This window comes from Mus musculus, chromosome 12 (genome assembly GCF_000001635.26).
Source record: "Mus musculus strain C57BL/6J chromosome 12, GRCm38.p6 C57BL/6J".
NCBI lineage: Eukaryota > Metazoa > Chordata > Mammalia > Rodentia > Muridae > Mus > Mus musculus.
Window position 1 is genome coordinate 49,000,320 of NC_000078.6, and position 15,197 is coordinate 49,015,516.

The following is a 15,197-nucleotide window of genomic DNA, read 5'->3' on the forward strand; positions in this document are numbered from 1 at the left end:
ATCCTATTTTGATAAGATCCAGGGGAGCTATCTGTGTTTTCCCACAGAATGAAGACAACCCATTTTGGATACCAGAAAGACTCACCCGAAAAATCCAGACTGACCAAGGGAATACTAATGTCCCTCGTCTTGGTGATGTCCAGGGCGTCAATAATAAAGAGAGAGCAGCGTTGGGGGATAATGTCGACATTTCCACTCCCAATGACGGTGATGTATAATGCTCAAGTATTCTCCTGCTTTTTTACCACTAACTAGGAACTGGGTTTAGCCTTGATTCAGACAGCCTTGGCTCTGTCTGGACAGGTCCAGACAACTGACACCATTAACACTTTGTCAGCCTCAGTGACTACAGTCATAGATAAACAGGCCTCAGCTAATGTCAAGATACAGGGAGGTCTCATGCTGGTTAATCAACTCATAGATCTTGTCCAGATACAACTAGATGTATTATGACAAATAACTCAGCTGGGATGTGAACAAAAGTTTCCGGGATTGTGTGTTATTTCCATTCAGTATGTTAAATTTACTAGGGCAGCTAATTTGTCAAAAAGTCTTTTTCAGTATATGTTACAGAATTGGATGGCTGAATTTGAACAGATCCTTCGGGAATTGAGACTTCAGGTCAACTCCACGCGCTTGGACCTGTCCCTGACCAAAGGATTACCCAATTGGATCTCCTCAGCATTTTCCTTCTTTAAAAAATTGGGTGGGATTAATATTATTTGGAGATACACTTTGCTGTGGATTAGTGTTGCTTCTTTGATTGGTCTGTAAGCTTAAGGCCCAAACTAGGAGAGACAAGGTGGTTATTGCCCAGGCGCTTGCAGGACTAGAACATGGAGCTTCCCCTGATATATCTATGCTTAGGCAATAGGTCGCTGGCCACTCAGCTCTTATATCCCATGAGGCTAGTCTCATTGCACGGGATAGAGTGAGTGTGCTTCAGCAGCCCGAGAGAGTTGCACGGCTAAGCACTGCAATGGAAAGGCTCTGCGGCATATATGAGCCTATTCTAGGGAGACATGTCATCTTTCATGAAGGTTCAGTGTCCTAGTTCCCTTCCCCCAGGCCAAACGACACGGGAGCAGGTCAGGGTTGCTCTGGGTAAAAGCCTGTGAGCCTAAGAGGTAATCCTGTACATGGCTCCTTTACCTAAACACTGGGGATTTGACCTCTATCTCCACTCTCATTAATATGGGTGGCCTATTTGCTCTTATTAAAAGGAAAGGGGGAGATGTTGGGAGCCGCGCCCACATTCGCCGTTACAAGATGGCGCTGACAGCTGTGTTCTAAGTGGTAAACAAATAATCTGCGCATATGCCGAGGGTGGTTCTCTACTCCATGTGCTCTGCCTTCCCCGTGACGTCAACTCGGCCGATGGGCTGCAGCCAATCAGGGAGTGACACGTCCTAGGCGAAGGAGAATTCTCCTTAATAGGGACGGGGTTTCGTTTTCTCTCTCTCTTGCTTCTTACACTCTTGCTCCTGAAGATGTAAGCAATAAAGTTTTGCCGCAGAAGATTCTGGTCTGTTGTGTTCTTCCTGGCCGGGCGAGAGAACGCGTCTAATAACAGGAACCTGATTTGGTATTGGGTGGGGGAAGAGGAGTGAAGCACTGAGGGTCAGCAGAAAGAATGAAAACAGGCAACCTCGGGAGGTAAAAGGTTGGGGGACCCTCCATAATGTACAAGAGACCTGGGAGGTAGGAGACTCTCAGGACTCAAAGGGAGAGACCTTAGATTAAGTGGCCTACACTGGGGAGAGGGAACTTGTAGAGCCCACCTCAAGCAGAAAGACAGGGCATCAAGTGAGGGATAGGGTTGCCATCCCACAGCCAAAACTCTGTTCCATAATTGTTCCCATCTAAAAGAACTATAGGGATGGGAATGGAAAGAAGCCAGAGGTAAAGAAGGTCCAATGACAGACCCAAATTGGGATCTAGCTCAAGGGGAGGCCCCAAGGCCTGACACTATTACTGAGGCTATGGAGTATTTACAAAAAGGGACCTATCATGAGTGACCTTCAAAAGACCCAACAAGCAGCTGAAAGAATCAGATGCAGATATCTGCACCCAAACAATGGACAGAAGCTGCTCACCCCAGCGGTTGAATTAGGGGAAAGTTGGAAGAAGCTAAGGAGGAGGGCCATCCTGTAGAAGGACCAGCAGTCTCAATTAACCTGGACCCCCGAGAACTCTCAGACACTGGATCACCAACCATGCAGCATACACTAGCTGATATAAAACGCCCAACACATACAGCAGAGGACTCGTCAGAGATAGATTAGTCAGAGAAAATGCACCTGACTCTCATGAGACTGGAGGCCCCAGGAAGTTAAGAGGTCTGGTGGGGTTGGGGTGATAGGGACATCCTCATAGAGACAGGAGGGTGGGGAGGAAGTATGGGTTTTATGGAACAATTGGAGGGTGGACCAAGAGGGGAGTAAAATCTGGAGTTTTAAATAGATAGATAGATAGATAGATAGATAGATAGATAGATAGATAGATAGATGGAAAAATTTAGCATAGTAAGATAAAGATTTAAAGAACAAAAGAAAGGAAGGAATGGAGGAAGGAAGGGAGAGAGGGGGAGGGAGGGGGAGGGAGGGAGAGGGGGAGGGAGGGAGGGAGAGGGGGAGGGAGGGAGGGAGAGAGGGAGGGAGGGAGGAAGGAAGGAAGGAAGGAAGGAAGGAAGGAAGGAAGGAAGGAAGGAAGGAAGGAAGGAAGGGGAGAGAGAGAGAGAAAGAAAGAAAGAAAGAAAGAAAGAAAGAAAGAAAGAAAGAAAGAAAGAAAGAAAGAAAGAAAGAAAGAAAGAAAGGCCCTGACATGACACTATGAGAAAAGGATCCATCAAATATGACACTGAGTTTTCTATTGGCCATCTACTGCCTACACTTAAGTATAGTTTATCTTCCCAGTGAGACTCCCTTGGAGAAATCTAAAATTTTGTCTGCCAGGAGTTATCAATTGGAGATAGTTTCTGGGTTAGTGACTGGGTATGTGTCCACTTCTTTCATCTCTAGGGCTCTATCTGGCACAGATCCTTGCAGGCCCTGCGCATATAGCTTAAGTCTCTGTGAGTTCATAAGTGCATCGATCATGCTAATGTAGAAGGTCTCATTTTCTCTGTGTCCTCCATCAACCCTGGTTCTTGTACTCTTTAGCCTCCTTTCCATTGAGGTTCCATGAGCTTTAAGGGGAGGGATTTCATGGAAACATCTCTTTGGGGTTGAATATTCCAATGTCTTTCACTCTACATAATATCTGTCTCAGGATGTTTGTTCCCATTAGATATGATGCCTGAGCAAAGCACTGATTGATGAGTATAGCAGAATGCCATTAGGAGTAATTTTATTACTACTTTCTTTCTTTTAAAACAGTAGTATTCAGTTTTACCCCAGGTCCCTGGACTATCTAGTCTCAGGTTCTTGTTTGCACAAGCAGTGTGGGATATGAGTTCCATGTTCTGGAGTGGGAATTAAGTCAGATAAAATATTGTTGGTTACTCCCATAAGTATTGTAGCCCCATTGCATGTGTTTTAGATAGGATACAATTTTACATAGGAGGGCTCGTGGCTAGGTTGGTGTTTATTTTTCTACTTTGGTAGTGTCTGTTTGCTATGTCCTTATCAAAGATGCTAGTCTGTAGGAGTGATGGCTAGTCTGTATAGGCATTCTATGAATTGTGGCAGTGTTGTCTTCAGCAATAGGGCCTCATTTTCAGTTGTGGAGACAAACCTGGATTATGAATTTTTGAAGAACAACCTATATTCTCAGCAACATCCTGAGTTGTTTATGGGTCCCCATAGGATTCCTTCGACTCAACCAGAGAGATGTACACTAATCCCACTACTGAAAGTTTCATTGGTAAAATGGGTGGGTAATTGGGGTCCTCTCTCCACCATGATTTATCACTTTCATTTAGATAATCTTGTTTACATAAGGAAGCTTCTTCTGTATTAAATTTCCATATCACCCTTCAAATCAAATGGCCCTTAATTTTGGCTGTCTCTCCCATTATCCCTGCCTTGACTCCCTGTCTGTCCCTTTCAGCCCCGACATTCACACACACACACACACACACACACACACACACACACACACACACACACACACTCATCCATAACTATGTATTCTCTTTCCCTTTCCTATGGAGATCTATCTGTATCCCACCTCCCCCAGTCCCTTAGCTATACCTAACCTCTGTGGTTCTACAGATTATAGCTTGGTTAGCATTGCTATTATCTACATATAAGTGAATACAAATCATTTTTTACTTTTTGAATCTGGGTTATCTTACTCAGAATGATTTTTTTTCTTGACCCATCCGTTTACATGCAAATTTTACAAGTTTGTTTTGTTAACAGCTGAGTAAGATTTCTTTGTGTAAATGTACCAAACTTTCTCTATCCGTTTTTCTGATGAAAGATATCTAGGTTGTTTCCAGTTTCTGGATTTTGTGAGTAGAACAGCAAAATGATCATGATTGAGCAAATGTCTCTGTAGGATGAAGTGTCCTTTATGTGTATATTCTCAAGAATGCTCAAGAATACAGGAGAATGGCATAGTTGGATCATAAGGTAGTTTAATTTTCATCTTCCTGAAGAATTTTGCCACTGATTTCCCTAATGGCTCTACAAATTTACACTCCTACCAATAACTGAGAAGTTTTCCCTTTACTCCGTTTTTATTCCTAATAACATATTTGAACTATCCTTTTAATTTATGTATTACATACATTCAATATTGTTTCTTGAAACTTAACATTGTCCGTTTTAAGGTGTCTAATACACAGAATGACCAATTGGAAAATTACCAAAAATTACCAGGACCACATTCCTGTCTTCTGTTGACATTTCACTTTAGAATTTCCAAGAGGAAAGGAGAGAGGGAAGAGGAAGCAATGGGACTTTGGCTTTACTTAAGGTGTACCAGGCTGCCACAAGTCTGGATAAATTAAATGAGAAAAGTACATTTGTTAAAGATTTTCTAATGTTGATGGAATTGCAAGTATAATGGTGTTTTATTACCCTAGAATATGAATTTTCATCTAAATCTTCACACATAGTATCCAGTGTTTGACTCTTGAACCTTGCATGAGCCAGTCATTCTCATCTTTGGCATACATGATACTCTTCATAACACATATCATAATCAACAACACTCCACTGATGATACTAGGACTGCTACATCTGAGGTTTGAGCTTGATGAGAATGCAGTATGACCTCATACATTCAAACCGCTACTCTTTTTCGCCGTATTTTGTTATTTCTTAATCTCCTTTACAGAAAGCATACTGTTTTCAGCATCTTTCATTCCCAAGCCCCTAGCTCAATGTTTTGGTTTTTGTTTTTTTTGTTTTTTTCTATTTCATGGAATGTTCCTAAAGATTGCAATGGATGTGCTTTTTCTTAGAACTTCAGTTAAACTAATATTTCACATATAGTTCTGTAAATCTCTGTGTCTTCACATTTGACGATGTCCAAACACTCCTCTGATTTTTCTAGATCGATTTGGCAAGCATAAATATTTTCGACAAATATACATATGCATGCCTCCAATTTATGCATCTAATTAATTTCAGAAGCTATGCGTCAAGTGAAATAATTCAATAAAAATCAATTAAGTTGAGGTAACATTTATTTGGTGTAATAAGGAATTCTAAATCAAGAACTTAGTAGATGTCCAGGGTAAGGGTTAAGAATTTGGAAATCATTTTTCTATTACACAGGATTTGAATAATTGAATAAATAAAATCTACATGGCATAAGCCAGGTGACAAAAAAGCACTAAACAGAAGTGAGAATTAACTCTTGCATAAGGGGCTTAATTAGGAGATACTAATATGAATACATACTTAGCTTATCTTTTTCAGATAGACAAGTAAAGAAACAGACATAGTTATGCCTGAATATACTTGTTACATATGCATATAGTATGTGCATCTTTCTTCTGAGATAGCCAAGAAAAATGCCATTCAATAACAGGAAATGCTACTAATGTACAAGTCTTGCTTCCTTTGTACCGTTCTTCAGTAAAAAGAAATCAGGGTGATTTTGACATTTTCTTTATTCTAGGTCAGACATAATTAAAATACAAAACCAAACTAATGCATTCTATAGTACCAGAAATCCATGTGCTCTAATGAGAGAGAGAGAGAGAGAGAGAGAGAGAGAGAGAGAGAGAGAGAGAGCAAAAAGGATACAGGAGTCAAGTGAAAATTCCAACCACATATTAGAATTGCCTGAGTAACAAGAAAAGAATCAAGGTAGTGTGGTATCAATATTACCAACATCAAATTAAGTGTGGATTAGTTCCTGATAATATAAACTAAATGAGGACAATTATGAATAAATAATAGGAAAGGGAAAAGAAATACTTTGTAAATATGTCTCAAAATATTTTTCCCACAGCAAGAACTGGAGTCAAATTCTGCTCCAGCTTGGATTTGGAATGAACCTAGTGAATTGCTTCCAAGATAACTACAGGAAAATGTACAAAGAGGGAAATGTAGCATTTTGTACTACTGGAGACACCTGGCAGCTGTTTGGTAGCTGTGAGATTAAGACTAAACCATCATTGCATGTGTCTATTAGGAACCCTGATGTAACCATATTTGAAAGTCATTTCTCCTAGGTGGTAATCTTTACAAAAATCTATAGTGCTCTTCTAAAGGTGAGAGTATTGGATGAACATAAACTGAAGGACAGCCTTACCAGCTCTTGAGAATCTTTTGAACTTACAAAAGGCAATATGGTGAGCTAGTGTTCATTGTCAACTTGACAGGAGCTGGAATAACCTAGAAGATATGCTTCTGGGCATTCTGTGGATGTTTATCTTATTAGCTTAACTGAGGTAGAAAGACCACCCTAAAAGTAGACAATACCACTTCCTAGTCTTGGGTCCTGGGGTGAATGAGAAACAGAAAGCCAGCTAAGCAGGAATATCCATTTTCTCTCTCTCTTTACTGTGGATACTATGTGACTATATGTCTCAAACACCAGTCATGAAATGAGAGCCAAAATAAAGCTGTCCTGTAAGTTGATTTTGCTAAGATATTTTATCTCAGCAACAAGAAAACTAATACACAAGGGAAAACTCAAAAACTAGTCACAGGCCATAGGAGGCCAAAGAGCCATGATGTTCCAGAGCCAGGATTCACGTCCTGAATCTGGAAAACCTGTATCGGTGGAAATAAATAATAAGCCCTGAATTAAATATAGTTTTCAATTAATACTCAAACAGCAACATTTTTTTACGTTTGAGAAATATACCCCCAAGCATGGAATAACCATCATAATTAATTTCATGTGTTAAATTGAGCTGTTAAATAATAGTTTTGTAAAGAAAAACCATTTTATTTATAATAAACAAACAGCACCATTTTAACATATATAAAACAATTATACACAATTATAATTGCTGTTAACAAATGTGTACTGAAAATCTAGGTAGCTGACAAAGATTGGGTCTAATTTTTATTCTTAAATCCTAAGCAATCACATTCCTTTGATTCTGGAAGTAGCATGCTGTTTTGTGTAGGTTATCTTATGCTCTGTATTTTCTTGAGATACAAGCTGATGTGACCTGATGAAATGTGACATGCTTGTCACTTTTTGTTAAAGGTGAGCATCAGTGGGCAAATATCCATGTAACTAGAATGTTTTCCCATTACTTGTTCCTGACAGGTATTAGTCTAACAACACAGCACTACACAGAAACAAAAAGCATCAGTATTAAAAGGCATATGATGCCGCAGTGAAAACAGCTAGAAGATAAAATTTAAAGTAAAGGAATACCCTGCATCCTAAGGAGTGCCTCTGCTTCCCTGTGCTTTCTGTTTAAAGTAAGGCAAAATAATTATGTCTAAAGCAAATTAGAATTTATAAGTGCTTTGCGATGAAGAAGAGGTAGCAGGAACAGATGGACTAGATTCTCATATACCTTATATGTGGAACATGTGTGCAGTGAAAAGGGAGTGAAATGGTGTAGCCGAGGTATGAAATATAGCCATGTCTTTTACTATCAGAACGCTTTCTGATTTTTCTAAGAGATGTTATACTCTGAGCCATGCTCTTAGTGAAGCAGAACCTTTCTGCTCCTAATGCCATATAAATTCCACCTTCTACTGCTAGGGAAATTAGAGCACAAAGATACTTCACTTTCTTTCTGTCAGTCTCAGATAATATATGAAAAAGCATATATCTAAATGGATATCTATTGAAAAGTTAATGTAGTCAAGAAATAGCCCAATGCAATTTGATTTAATTTATATATAGTTAACAAAATATAACCTGTGGTTGAAAGCATGTATTTTAGCAAATAAGAGTAAGACTTGAAATCATTTCAAGGAAGCAGAATATTCTAGATTTACCTCTGTCACAGATAAAAAGGATTAATTAATGAAGTCTGTACTCAGTAGATAAAGGCTCCAGTGGTACTGCTAATTTTCTTGAGAGAGAAAGATAGCCTAGGTCAAATTTACATTTTAGCTTGAAATAGATTCCAGTTCTTTCCTTAATATCAGGAGAAAATGAAAATAAGACTATTAAAGCTAAAATTTTATTAAAGCTATTTAATCTATTGTATTCCTAAACCATTTACCTAAATTTGTGATGTGTATATATGAAGCCATGACTCTCATAAGAAATCAGTCATCTAGGATATTTTTCATCTATTAATCTGAAATCTGTTATATAATTTATGATACTTTAAACTGCTAAAACATCATAGTGTTACATGAATCAAATTAGTTTTATACATCTGATGATGGATTGCAATCTCTCAGATTGGTTATTCATTACCCATTTTGCATGTAAGCAGAAATAATGCAGATGAAATATTTATTGTAAATGTTTTTAACATTGTCAAACAACCTCCTTCCTTTATAATTAGTATAGAAAATGCAGTTTACAGAAATCTTTATTAAAGAAAGAAAATGGGAGCTGAGTCTCAAAGCATATGTAAAGTTTTAATTTATACTAGTTCTAACAGGAATGGAAAGCACCAGAGGTAACTACAACATGAGCTAAGGCATGCCAAGACTGAGCAACAGCATAAGCTTAAACAGATCAGGTAAGGTGTGTGTGTGTGTGTGTGTGTGTGTGTGTGTGTGTGTGTGTGTGTAACCAGCCCACTTGTTATCATGTTGTCATCACTTCCTTTGTGTAAATAAGAATTAAATCACTTATTTGCAGGAGGACAAAGTTTATCTAAAACTCGCTATGAGTGAAAGATAAAAACTAGTCAAACTTTTTAAACCAACTATCTGCCCGAAACGATTGATGATGTCTATGACGGGACATGTGTATTTATAATCAATAGATTCACTAGAAATAGACTTACAGACATTATGAAAATTAAAATCTAGTGTTCAGTATCAACCTATACTTTTCAATTTGAAACTCTGGTTGAGCGGTGCTATTCCAAACATTGCACAAGATTAAAATGCTTATTTCCAAATAAGATTTAAAGTAATCTATTATTTCAAAATAACAAAAGTATATCTTGAGAGATTTTTTCCTCATAAATGATTCAAATTTCTGCATACTAAAATACAGAACCTGTGCTCGCTTAGGCAGCACATATACTAAAATTGAAATGATACAGAGAAGATTAGCATGGCCCCTGCGCAAGGATGACACGCAAATTCGTGAAGCTTTCCATATTTTTCTTAGGAACTTAGTCTGCACAGATGAGAGGGTGCACCACAGAAGCAGACAGCTTCTGGGACAGGCGGAGTCACAGAACCACTGAGGCAGCACCCTTTTCGGGCCGCAGATGGCCTGCAAACCTCCCGGCCACAGGACAGGTGTCTGCCCAGCCCAGGAGCCCTCTGCCTTAGGAGCGGCGGGCGCCATCTTGGTTCCATGACTCCTCCGAACTTAGGAACTTAGTCTGTACAGGTGAGAGTGTGCACCAAAGAAGTGGACAGCTTCTGGGACAGGCGGGAGCCACAGAGCTGCTGAGGCAGCACCCTTTTCGGGCCACAGACATCCGGCCACTCTCCTGGCCAGAGGACAGGTGTCCGCCTGGCTCGGAAGCCCTCTGCCTCAGGAGCAGCAGACACCATCTTGGTTCCGGGACTCCTCCAAACTTAGGAACTTAGTCTGCACAGGTGAGAGTGTGCACCACAGAACCTGTCAAAGCAACAGAGCTTCTATGAAAGGTCCTGTTTTGGGCCTTCTTCCTGGGCCAGGAGGGGGTCCAAACACAAGATATGTGTGCACCTTCCCTGTAACAGGAGAGCTTGCCAGCAGAGAGTGCTCTGAGCACTGAAACTCAGAGGAGAGAGCCTGTCTCCCAGGTCTGCTGATAGACGGTAACAGAATCACCAGAAGAACAATCTCTAAACAGAGTCAACTATAACAACTAACTCCAGAGATTACCAGATGACGAAAGGTAAACATAGGAATCTTACTAACATGAACCAAGACCACGCACCATTATCAGAACCCAGCACTCCCACTTCACCCAGTCCAGGGCACCTCAACACACCCGAAAAGCTAGACCCGGATTTAAAAGCATATGTCATGATGATGGTAGAGGACATCAAGAAGGACTTTAATAACTCACTTAAAGAAATACAGGAGAACACTGCTAAAGAGTTACAAGTCCTTAAAGAAAAACAGGAAAACACAACCAAACAGGTAGAAGTCCTTACAGAAAAACAGGAAAACACATCCAAACAGGTGATGGAAATGAACAAAACCATAATAGACCTAAAAAAGGAAGTAGACACAATAAAGAAAACTCAAAGTGAGGCAACGCTGGGGATAGAAAACCTAGGAAAGAAATCTGGAACCATACATGCGAGCATCAGCAACAGAATACAAGAGATGGAAGAAAGAATCTCAGGTGCAGAAGATTCCATAGAGAACATCGGCACAACAATCAAGGAAAATGGAAAATGCAAAAAGATCCTAACTCAAAACATCCAGGAAATCCAGGACACAATGAGAAGACCAAACCTACGGATAATAGGAGTGGATGAGAATGAAGATTTTCAACTCAAAGGACCAGCAAATATCTTCAACAAAATTATAGAAGAAAACTTCCCAAATCTAAAGAAAGAGATGCCCATGAACATACAAGAAGCCTACAGAACTCCAAATAGACTGGACGAGAAACGAAATTCCTCCCAACATATAATAATCAGAACAAAAAATGCACTAAATAAAGATAGAATACTAAAAACAGTAAGAGAAAAAGGTCAAGTAACTTATAAAGACAAGCCTATCAGAATTACACCAGATTTTTCACCAGAGACTATGAAAGCCAGAAGAGCCTGAACAGATGTTATACAGACACTAAGAGAACACAAATTCCAGCCAAGGAATACCCAGCCAAACTCTCAATTACCATAGATGGAGAAACCAAAGTATTCCACAACAAAACCAAATTCACACATTACCTTTCCACGAATCCAGCCCTTCAAAGGATAATAACAGAAAAAAACCAATACAAGGACGGGAACCTCGCCCTAGAAAAAACAGGAAGGTAATCCCTCAACAAACCTAAAAGAAGACAGCCACAAGAACAGAATGCCAACTTTAATAACAAAAATAACAGGAACCAACAATTACTTTTCTTTAATATCTCTTAATATCAATGATCTCAACTCCCCAATAAAAAGACATAGACTAACAAACTGGCTACACAAACAAGACCCAACATTTTGCTGCTTACAGGAAACTCATCTCAGAGAAAAAGATAGACACTACCTCAGAATGAAAGGATGGAAAACAATTTTCCAAGCAAATGGTCTGAAGAAACAAGCCGGAGTAGCCATTGTAATATCTGATAAGATTGAGTTCCAACCCAAAGTCATCAAAAAAGACAAGGAGGGGTACTTCATTCCTATCAAAGGTAAAATCTTCCAAGAAGAACCCTCAATTCTGAATATCTATGTTCCAAATACAGTGGCAGCCACATTCATTAAAGAAACTTTAGTAAATTTCAAAGCACACATTGCACCTCACACAATAATAGAGGGAGACTTCAACACACCACTTTCACCAATGGACAGATCATGGAAACAGAAACTAAACAGGGACACAGTGAAACTAACAGAAGTTATGAAATAAATGGATCTGACAGATATCTACAAAACATTTTATCCTAAAACAAAAGGATATACCTTCTTATCAGCACCTCATGGTACCTTCTCCAAAATTGACCACATAATAGGTCACAAAACAGGCCTCAACAGATACAAAAATATTGAAATTGTCCCATGCGTCCTATCAGATCACCATGGACTAAGGCTGATCTTCAATAACAAAACAAATAATAGAAAGCAACATTCACGTGGTAACTGAACAACACTCTTCTCAATGATACCTTGGTCAAGGAAGGAATAAAGAAAGAAATTACCGGTTGAGACATCTTCTGGATATATGCCCAGGAGAGGTATTGCGGGATCCTCCGGTAGTACTATGTCTAATTTTCTGAGAAACTGCCAGACTGATTTCCAGAGTGGTTGCACAAGCTTGCAATCCCACCAACAATGGAGGAGTGTTCCCCTTTCCCCACATCCTCGCCAGCATCTGCTGGCACCTGAATTTTTCATCTTAGCCATTCTGACTGGAGTGAAGTGGAATCTCAGTGTTGTTTTGATTTGCATTTCCCTGATGATTAAGGATGTTGAACATTTTTGCATATATCCGGAAGATGTCCCAAAGGGTAAGAAGAACACATGCTCCACTATGTTCATAGCAGCCTTGTTTATAATAGCCAGAAGCTGGAAAGAACCCAGATGCCCCTCAACAGAGGAATGGATACAGAAAATGTGGTACATTTACACAATGGAATACTACTCAGCTATTTAAAAAAAAGAATTTATGAAATTCCTAGGCAAATGGATGGACCTGGAGGGTATCATCCTGAGTGAAGTAACCCAATCACAAAGGAACTCACACAATATGTAGTCACTGATATGTGGATATTACCCCAGAAACTTAGGATACCCAAGATATAAGATACAACTTGCCAAACGCATGAAATTCAAGAAGAACGAAGACCAAAGTGTGGACACTTTACCCATCTTAGAAATGGGAACAAAACACCCATGGAAGGAGTTACAGAGACAAAATTTGGAGCTGTGATGAAAGGAAGGACCATCTAGTGATTGCCATATGCAGGGATCCATCCCATAATCAGCTTCCAAATTCTGACACCATTGCATACACTAGCAAGATTTTGCTGAAAGGACCCAGATATAGCTGTCTCTTGTGAGACTATGCCGGGGCCTAGCAAACACAGAAGTGGATGATCACAGTCAGCTATTGGATGGGTCACAGGGCCCCCAATGGAGGAGCTAGAGAAATTACCCAAGGAGCTAAAGGGAACTGCAACCCTATAGGTAGAACAACATTATGAACTAACCAGTACACAGGAGCTCTTGTCTTTAGCTTCATATGTATCAAAAGATGGCCTAGTCGGCCATCACTGCAAAGAGAGGCCCATTGGACTTGCAAACTTTATATGCCCCAGTACAGGGGAACGCCAGGGACAAAAAGGGAGAGTGGTGGATAGGAGATTGGGGGGGTGGTTATGGGGGACCTTTGGGATAGCATTAAAAATGTAAACGAGGAAAATACCTAATTAAAAAAAAAGAAAGAAATTAAGGACTTCTTAGAGTTCAATGAAAATGAAGCCACAACATACCCAAACTTATGGGACACAATGAAAGCATTTCTAAGAGGAAAACTCATAGCTCTGAGTTCCTTCAAAAAGAAACTAGAGAGAGCACACATTAGCAGCTTGACAACACACCTAAAAGCTCTAGAACAAAAGGAAGCAAATTCACCCAAGAGGAGTAGAAGGCAGGAAATAATCAAACTCAGGGGCGAAATCAACCAAGTGGAAACAAGAACTATTCAGAGAATCAGCCAATCTAGGAGCTGGTTCTTTGAGAAAATCAACAAGATAGACAAACCCTTAGCCAGACTCACTAGAGGGCACAGGGAAAACATTCTAATTAACAATATCAGAAATAAAAAGGGAGACATAACAACAGATCCTGAAGAAATCCAAAACACCATTAGATCCTTCTACAAAAGGCTGTTGTTTTACTCAACAAAACTGGAAAACCTGGATGAAATGGACAAGTTTCTAGACAGATACCAGGTACCAAAGCTAAATCAAGATCAGGTTAATGATCTAAACAGTCCTATATCCCCTAAAGAACAAATTTTCATGTATTCTAGTGGTTTACAACAAGTGGCCCATAAAAGTGATGAAATTAATTTTTTTAAAAGAATCCCCAAGTATTCTCTCTAGAAAGAGCACATCAAATGATGCATTATACCAAGACAATCTGCCCTTAAATTTTTTTAGAACTGAACAAAGAATTCTCACCCCAGGAATACAGAATGTCAGAGAAGCACCTGAAAAAATGTTCAACATCCTTAATCATCAGAGAAATGCAAATCAAACAACCCTGAGATTCCACCTCACACCAGTCAGAATGGCTAAGATCAAAAATTCAGGTGACAGCAGATGCTGGTGAGGATGTGGAGAAAGAGGAACACTCCTCCATTGTTGGTGGGATTTCAAGCTTGTACAACCACTCTGGAAATCGGTCTGGTGGTTCCTCAGAAAACTGGACATAGTACTACTGGAGGATCCAGCAATACCTCTCCTGGGCATATATCCAGAAGATGTCCCAACCGGTAAGAAGGACACATGCTCCACTATGTTCATAGCAGCCTTATTTATAATAGCCAGAAGCTGGAAAGAAACCAGATGCCCCTCAACAGAGGAATGGATACAGAAAATGTGGTACATTTACACAATGGAGTACTACTCAGCTATTAAAAAGAATGAATTTATGAAATTCCTAGGCAAATAGATGGACCTGGAGGGCATCATTCTGAGTGAGGTAATCCAATCACAAAGGAACTCTCACAATATGTACTCACTGAGAAGTGGATATTAGCCCAGAAACTTAGGAGCCCCAAGATATAAGATACCATTTGCTAAACACATTAAACTCAAGAGAAGAAAGACCAAAGTGTGGACTCTTTGCCCCTTCTTAGAAATGGGAACAAAATACCCATGGAAGGAGTTACAGAGACAAAGTTTGGAGCTGATATGAAAGGATGGACCATGTAGAGACTGCCATATTCAGGGATCCACCCCATAATCAGCAACCAAACGCTGACACCATTGCATACACTAGCAAGATTTTATTGAA

General features: G+C 39.7%; 1 non-coding gene across 1 annotated transcript; it reads left to right on the plus strand.

Annotated features, from left to right (window-relative positions):
* Positions 1–9,563: 9,563 nt before the first annotated feature.
* Gm26454 lies at positions 9,564–9,670 on the plus strand. The gene has a single exon (XR_003950388.1). It is a non-coding gene; the product is annotated as a U6 spliceosomal RNA (small nuclear RNA).
* Positions 9,671–15,197: the final 5,527 nt, after the last annotated feature.